At 31.7% G+C, this 8,245-nt stretch overlaps 1 long non-coding RNA gene across 1 annotated transcript; it reads right to left on the reverse strand.

The window, feature by feature from the left end:
• Positions 1–242: 242 nt before the first annotated feature.
• On the reverse strand, positions 243–1,539 carry LOC128283656 (uncharacterized). The gene is made up of 2 exons (XR_008274051.1): positions 1,414–1,539; positions 243–532 (listed from the first exon to the last, which is right to left on the reverse strand). It is a non-coding gene; the product is annotated as an uncharacterized LOC128283656 (long non-coding RNA).
• Positions 1,540–8,245: the final 6,706 nt, after the last annotated feature.

The raw sequence follows: 8,245 nt of genomic DNA on the forward strand, positions 1-8,245 counted from the left end.
AAAACTTACTTAGTGTTTTAAAAGATAATTTCATTATAGGTTAAAGTGAATGGAAGCTGTGCACCAGGTAGGAAACCGGAAAAGAGGTGATAAGTCCATCGGACTGCTTAAGTACCAAGGTCCCTTCGGATCTAATCCTAGACATGCATACCGCCATTGCCACACCTTAACGTCATGGACATTTCTAGGAAACCGATTTGATTAAGTCATTTTTAGGAAAAGTGATTAATTTTGGAAAATACTTTCATTGCGGAAGCTTTGCTTGTTGTCGTGTTATTTTGAAATCAATTGTTGTTTTTGAAAACGCGCCCTAAAGCTATCCAATTTCAACAGTTAAAAAAAGTAATACCTATCTTAGTAATACATATTAAAACCATCAAAAATAATTAAGCGGCCTTATTACATTTAAAAACCTAAAACTTCAAACGTAAATAAAAGGATGTCTAGTTCACCAAAAGAAAATCAAACTTTCAGAACGTGTGGCCACTCCGAATTCCCTCACAACTCCAAGCCCACTATGGTTGGGGATTTCCTGCGTGGATGAAAATAAAAGGGGTGAGTTTGGGGAAACTCAGTGTGTAAGGAAAACCCATTCAAAGCCCAAGTCAGCTCAAGCCTATTGGGCCTAAGCCCATTCAGTAACAGTGGTACTGGACCAGAGCCCTTTTCAGATTACAATAAACTGGGCCTTAGCCCCTTATTCAGATAACAGTATGGCCCATAGGCCCATTTCAAAATACATGCAACATCAATAACATATGCAAGCCCATTTGGGGAGACTACTCAACCCACCAACCACTACACTCCACCCGTACCAGCCCTACACTCCATGTGGGAATAGCTCAACCCACCCAAATTTAACACTCCACGAGCTTGCCTTGCACGCTCGATTAACGATAGAATTGAGGCAAAGTCTCCAAGACGTGGACAAGCCACTTTCAGTTCTTCCTCCGTCAATATCCCAATCCCATGCATCAGATAATAACAACATGGCATGCGATAAATAACAAATCAAACATGCATTTCGGTCAATTTAACCTAGGGGTATTTGGTAATTTATCTACTAGGGTAAAACTATAAATTTTCCACTTTTAAAGGTATTTCAGTAATTTATCTATTTTAGGGTTTTTGTGCATATTCCTACTTTTCACTTACTAATGTAATCACTACTGAGGGTTCTTACGAATTGGGCCTGTTGGCCCATCATTCCAATTTTGGCCCATTAAGCCCAAAAATATCGAGGCACGTAAATCATGCACTTTGAAGTCCAAACATTGCATCTTACCAAAAACATTAATCAATTTACCTTACGAGCATTCGCACACTCACAAATCTACAAAATACCAGTTTTCGGCATTTCGGCTTTTCAGCTTTTGCCGATCTAGACTAAGAAAGAGGGTGTTAATTACACACCTGTTTGCGACGATATGCTGACGAGATCCACACACGAACCGCCTACAATTGGATTACTAACACGTTAATCTAACTATTCAAATACAAACTATGTATTAACCCCTTACAATATTCGGCCAACCACACCTACAGATCATAGTAAGCTTATAAGAAATCAATAAGCAACTCATTAACAAATTTTTGTCAATGTTTACCACATAATCATAATCTCACTGCAAGCTGTCTTCCTGAACAATAGTCACTAAATCATTTATAACTGGAGCTATGAAACTCCAAATCAAGTGCCGTTAATTTTACCTGAAAATAGACTCGTATATCTTCTATCCATAAAATTTTCAGAATTTTTGGTTTAGCCAATCAATACCATATTTTTCTTAAAGTTTCCTATGTTTCACTGTTTGACTAATCTGACCACTCTTCTTTACGAATCAAATTTATCATTGTACAGAATTCAAAATATGTTCTCGTTTATTTCATTTGAAACTAGACTCATTAAGCTTTAATTACATAATTTACTCAGCTTCTAACTCATCTCCCACAATTTATGGTGATTTTCCAAAGTCACGTTACTGCTGTTGTCCCAAGCAGATTTATTACCAAATCACTCTTTCACACATAACTTGCATGCATGTTATTTAAACATGTATATCACCAATCAATCATCAAATATCTATGATTTTACTTAATTATAATCTCCATTTCATCATTTTAAAGCGCAACATGTTAGCCGATTTTTCCCTTTAGCATCTAAGGCACATGCATGCTCATTTGTTTGGCTCAACTTCACCTATCTTCTATTTTTCATCAAAAGAAAATGAAAAACAACCATTTCCTTCATTTTAACTCATGACTAAATGCTCACAACACAACTAAAAACCAAAATATGCTTCAAGAGTTAAGGTAGAATCAAGAAGAACTCATGAACATCAAGATAGAAGCAAACTACCATGAACTTACCTTCAATTTTCTTCCCCAAGTGACCGAACATTCAAGAGCTTTCTCCTCTCCTTTCTCTTCTCTAACTTTAGGCTATGATGAACAAAGATGGACAAAACTTTGTTCTTTTCACCTTTTTTTTAATAAAATTTCATATTTCATCCATTTAATTCTTTAATACAAAAGACATGAAATGCCCATCATGGAACATTTACCTAAACCATTATCATGGAACATTTACCTAACCCATTATCATGGAATATTTACCTAATCCATTATCATGGAACATTTACCTAACCCATTATCAATTTGTACCATGAATTATGGATATCAAGTGCTCATATTGTCTACAACAACATGATGGCTAGCCACTTCATGTAAAATGGGAGGTTTGTCATGCAAATCCTCCTATTTTGCACTCCTATTTATTTGGCCACTTCAATTTAGCCTATAGCATTTTCAAACATTTTCATATAGGTTCTATTTCATAATTTCACCCCCTTTTTCTTATGGAACAAAAATTAACTAAAATTGCCGGGTTCTATCTTAAGCTTGGGCCTTCTAGAGGCCCACTAACATAATTAAACCTATGCCAACATTCATAGAATTCCCGAAAATTGGGGCGTTACATCAAAACTCCTTGTAATCTTACAATCTCAGATACATATAGTTCTGCTAATCTCTCAAGTGAGAAGTTCGTTCTGACTGGAATAAAATGTGTCAATTTAGTCAATCTGTCAACAATCACCCATATCGAATCTTTTTTTCTCGAAGTTACAGGTAAACTACATACGAAATCCATCGTGACTCACTCTCACTTTCATACATGAATCATAATAGGTTGTAGTAGACCCCACAGAACCTGATGTTCTACTTTCAATTGCTAACAAATCAAGCATTTAGCTGCAAATTCACAAATTTCTCGTTTCATACCTGGCCACCAATACATCTGTTTCAAATCACAATACATCTTTGTGTTACCTGAATGAATAGAGTACGTACTACTGTGAGCTTCAAATAAGATATCTCTTTTCAAATTTGAATAATTCGAAACGTAAATTCTATCACGATAACGTAATATACCATTAGCATCAACCCTGTACTTTAAACTCAAATTATTTTCAATCATCTATCATTTCAATATTAACTTCGGATCTTCATATTGCAAGTCTCGAATTAGTTATAGAAATAGAGATTTTGTTCTCAACTCTACTAATACAGAACCATCTTCATTTAGAATTAAATGAGCGTTCAATGCTCGAAGTGCAAACATTGACAACTTTTGGCTGAGTGCATCTGCAACTACATTAGCCTTTCCCCGATGATAATCAATAACTAGATCGTAATCTTTCTGCAACTCTAACCACTATCTCTGCCTCAAATTTAGTTATTTTCTAAGTCATCAAATATTTTAAACTTTTGTGACCGGTGAACATGTGATATTTCTCGCCATGTAAATAATGTCTCCAAATTTTCAAAGTAAATACAATCGTAACCAACTCGAGATCATAAGTAGGATAATTCTTTTCATGTGACTTTAATTGACAAGAAGCATAAGTTACTACTTTCCTTGCCTGCATAAGCAAACAACCTAAATCGTTGAGAGACGCATTACTATAAACAACATACGCTACTCTAGATTCAGACTAAGTCAACATTGGACCTTCTGTCAACATGTTCTTCAGCTGATCAAAACTCTGTTGGCACTTATTGGACCAAACAAACTCAATTTTTTTATAATAATCTAGTCATCGACGAAGCAATAATAGAAATTTAAAAAAAACGTCAATAGTAACTTTTAAAACCAAGAAAGCTTTGCACTTTTGAAACATTCTTCGGAGTCTTCCAATTTATCATAGTAGAAACTTTACTCGGATCAACTCGGATCCCATTGGTTGATACTATGTGACCCAAAAATCCAACCTCCAAAGCCAGAATTCACATTTACTAAATTTGCAAACCCAAGAACAACTTATGGATAAGAGTACATCGTTAGATCAACCGAACACACCAGACAGAAGCTCATAAGAGCTGGTCCAACCAAAACACGCTAAACAGAGAGTATAACACGAAAGTTCACAAAAAATGTTGAACCTCAGTTTACTCAGGTAATATATAGATATCTCCCTCCAATACCATCTCCACTCCAAACCCCCATAACACACCAAAGTACTATTGTACTCTATCTCGCGTTCAATTCAAACCGAGCTAATCTACTCAACAATTAAAAATAAATATATAACTTGTACCATGTTAATCTACTCAACAATTTATATTGATGTTAAATTCTAACTGTACGAACTTACCTTTACTGAATTGTAGTAGTTGCAGAAGTTTAAGGACTATTCCGCTATTTTTCCTTTTCCACGAGTATCTACAGAATCTTGATCGAAAATATAGAATTCCTCAATTATCAGCTAACATTTCACATTCAATTCCATTTTACAATTAATACCCTTTTATTTTTTAATTTATACAATTACCCCAAACCTTTACAATTTTTGTAATTTAGTCCCTTAACCCAAAATTCATCATATTGACCATTTTTATCAGGTCAATATTTTATCCAAATATAATAGGCCCTTAAACAGTCCCTAATAATCATTAAATTCTCTATAAAACCTAAAATTTTGACATTTTCCCAATTTAATCCTAAAATCAAAATCTGACAAAAATCACTTTATAAATTTATCAAATAACATAATCAAAGCTCCAAATACACATTATTCATAAAAAAATTCAATATTCATCAATGGAAACTTCCAAAGTTTTAACAGAGTAAAAAACGAAGGTAAGGGTTAGCTGGACCTAGTTGCAATGATCTCAAAAACATAAAAAATTATAAAGAAACGGGTAAAAATTGAACTCACATGCAAGGCTTCAATGCTTAGTCAATTCTCCAGGTTTCTTTCTATGCTGTTTTGGCTATGGGTAAGAAAAAAAATGAAGAAGAAAAGCTTATTTCTTCTAATTTGTTTTATTTTAAATTTTTATTTATTTATAATTATGCCATTATCATTAAATTTCCTTTCATTTTTAATTCTAATTGTTGTCCCAGACATTAATTATGGTTTAATTTCTACTTAAGTCCATTCTCAACTATTAACTAATCAATTTGATCACCTAATTGTAATAATTACTAACATTTGCACATTTTTCAGTTTAGTCCTTTTTTTTAATTAACTACCTAAACGTTAAAATTCCCGAACCAAATTTTAATACGACTTTAGTGACTATAAATATTCTAAAAATAATATTTACGGGTTGACATAACAGAAATTTGTGCTCCCCAAACCACTGTTCCCTCACAACTAAAAATCGGGCTATTATAAGAAGGCTTGGAGATAGATTGAGATTCTTCATAGAAAACTAACCTAGAAGTAGACGTCATTCTTATGGATTGAGTTTATGATTTGAAGAGCTTTCCTGAGGATCTTTTCTTGGTTATTAAACCCTCTTTTAGAGACTAGCTCTGATACCAATTGTTAGCTCGATAATGGATCAAAAACTCAATTAAAATAGTCAAGATGGGGTGAATTGATCTTTTAAAATTTTAGTGGAAGTAATAAAAGAATATGAAACAATTGACAAGAGAATTTAGAGTGGTTCAGCCCCCAATTGCCTATTCCACCACCTTAGTTTTCCACAACTAAGGATTTTCCCAAATTTACTAATTTGATCAACCTTTGAGGACAATGTTTAACCTTACAACACCTTTAAATTTTCTACACAAATCTCAAACCCTCTCAAAGAGAAACAAATAAGCAAACAAAGAAAAGACCCTTATAAGATAAAAATGTTTGTCAATTAAGCACAATTAAAAAGAAAAACACTTGAGCTGATAAAAAATAATAAAGCTCACAAGTGTATGTAAGAAAAATATGGAAAAATTAAGCGTAAAGGTTGTTTGATTGATCTTTAAGCTTAAATAATCTCTCTTGTTGTTGTAAGACCTTTAGAAGCTGGTATTTATACCCTCCAATTAATTTCTAACTGTTGTGATTGTTGAGATATTGAATAGAGCCATTAGAGATGAAAATACTAGTGCATTAATTTCACCTGCAACAATAGGTATTGATATTTTTCTACGAGTACCGATACCAATAGCATTTAATGCCTAGTTTAGTGACCATTGGAAGCATTTCTATAGATACCAAATAACAGATATCATTACCGTATCAATACTTATTGAATCCTTTGGAAGTTAGAATGTCAATTTAGTATTGATATCAAAAAATGTATAGATAAAGATGTATTACTATCAATACTTAAATAAATTTACTGATACTAAGCAAAAGGTATCGATACTGGATCGATACTTAGTAAAATTTTTGGAAAACAGAATATCATTTTTTTATCGATACCGAAAAATGTATCGATAAATTAGTGAATCTATCGATACTCATTTAAATTTATCGATATTTGACAAAAAGTATTGATAATGGATTGATACTTTTTTGCTTAGAGCAATTGTAAACATGTCTGACAAATGATTAAAGGTTTGTTTAACAACTTGGTATTAGAATATTTTCTAAGAATGAGTTCAACCAATTTTCTTTTTAGATGTCATTTGAAATGGAATTTTTGCCAAGTTAAAGCTTGGTTCAACACCACCAATCACAATGATTACTTAAACATGCCATCCTTGTGTAATTACAAACATTTATGGTCAAATCCAACTTTCCAAACACTACCTTAATGTTAATTTTAATTATTTTATTTAATTAAAAATATCACCCTTCATAATTTGATTGGTTCAAAGGGTTTCTTTTAACATGAGTTAAGTGGTAACAAAATAAAACTTTAGGTACCTACTCTGACAAAAAAAAAAACACTTTAGCACCTAAACAAAAAAAGTTGCATAATTTGAATATCTATTTTTTATTTAAATCGTTTTAATTTTATCAACCATCCAAATAGACCTTTTGTGGTAGTAGTAAATCCTTTTTATGATTCATGTACATTGTTTCATGTTAATTTTTAATATATATATATATATATTTATCATATTAATAATTTATATTAAATTGTGGTACACTCACAATATGATTAAAAAATTATATATAAAACTAATAAGTTTTAATTGAAATGTTTGATTAACTCGTGATTCCAACTCAACTAAAAACTTAATAGTAGTATTCATATTTTTATGTATTATGTTGATATTCTTTTCTTTTCATTTCTTTTTTAACTTTATCTAACACTTTCACTCGTATTTTATTTTTGGCATAATGATTTTTTTGGTCCTCAACTTTACAATTTTTTTTTTATTTTAGCCATCTATTTAATTTTTTGCCTCTTTTAGCCCTAGGGTTTAGGGTTTAAGATTTAAAAAACTTGAAATTTTTGTCAAATCAGCCCCAAAATAGATGGAAAAGTTAACGTTTGTTAACTTTGTTGATGTAGCATATATGTGGATTGTCATGTAATCATTTAATTAATTTTTATAATTTTTATAATTATTTTTAAATTTTAAAAATATTTTATATATATTTTTGAATTTTTTTAAAATCTAAAAATTTAATTAAATTGACATGTCATCCACATGACAATCCATGTGTATGCAACATCAACAACAAAGTTAAAAAAATGTTAACTTTTTCATTCATTTATGGTGATTTAACCAAAAATGCAAGTTTAAAGGTTAAAAATAAAATCAAGGACTAAAATGACTTTTTTTTTATAAACTTGGAGGGCCAAATAAATCATTATACCTTAATTTTTTTAGAGTTTACAATTTTTTTTAAGAAAAGCTTGGGCTATAATTAATATGCAAAGACCACATAAAACAAACAGTACTAAAAACGGGCTTAAAACCATACAGGTCCAAGACTAAACAACCCAAACCTAATGCGAAAAAGAAATAGCCCATTGCCTAGGGAAAACATTTACCCGT

Source organism: Gossypium arboreum, chromosome 11 (genome assembly GCF_025698485.1).
Source record: "Gossypium arboreum isolate Shixiya-1 chromosome 11, ASM2569848v2, whole genome shotgun sequence".
NCBI classification, from domain to species: domain Eukaryota; kingdom Viridiplantae; phylum Streptophyta; class Magnoliopsida; order Malvales; family Malvaceae; genus Gossypium; species Gossypium arboreum.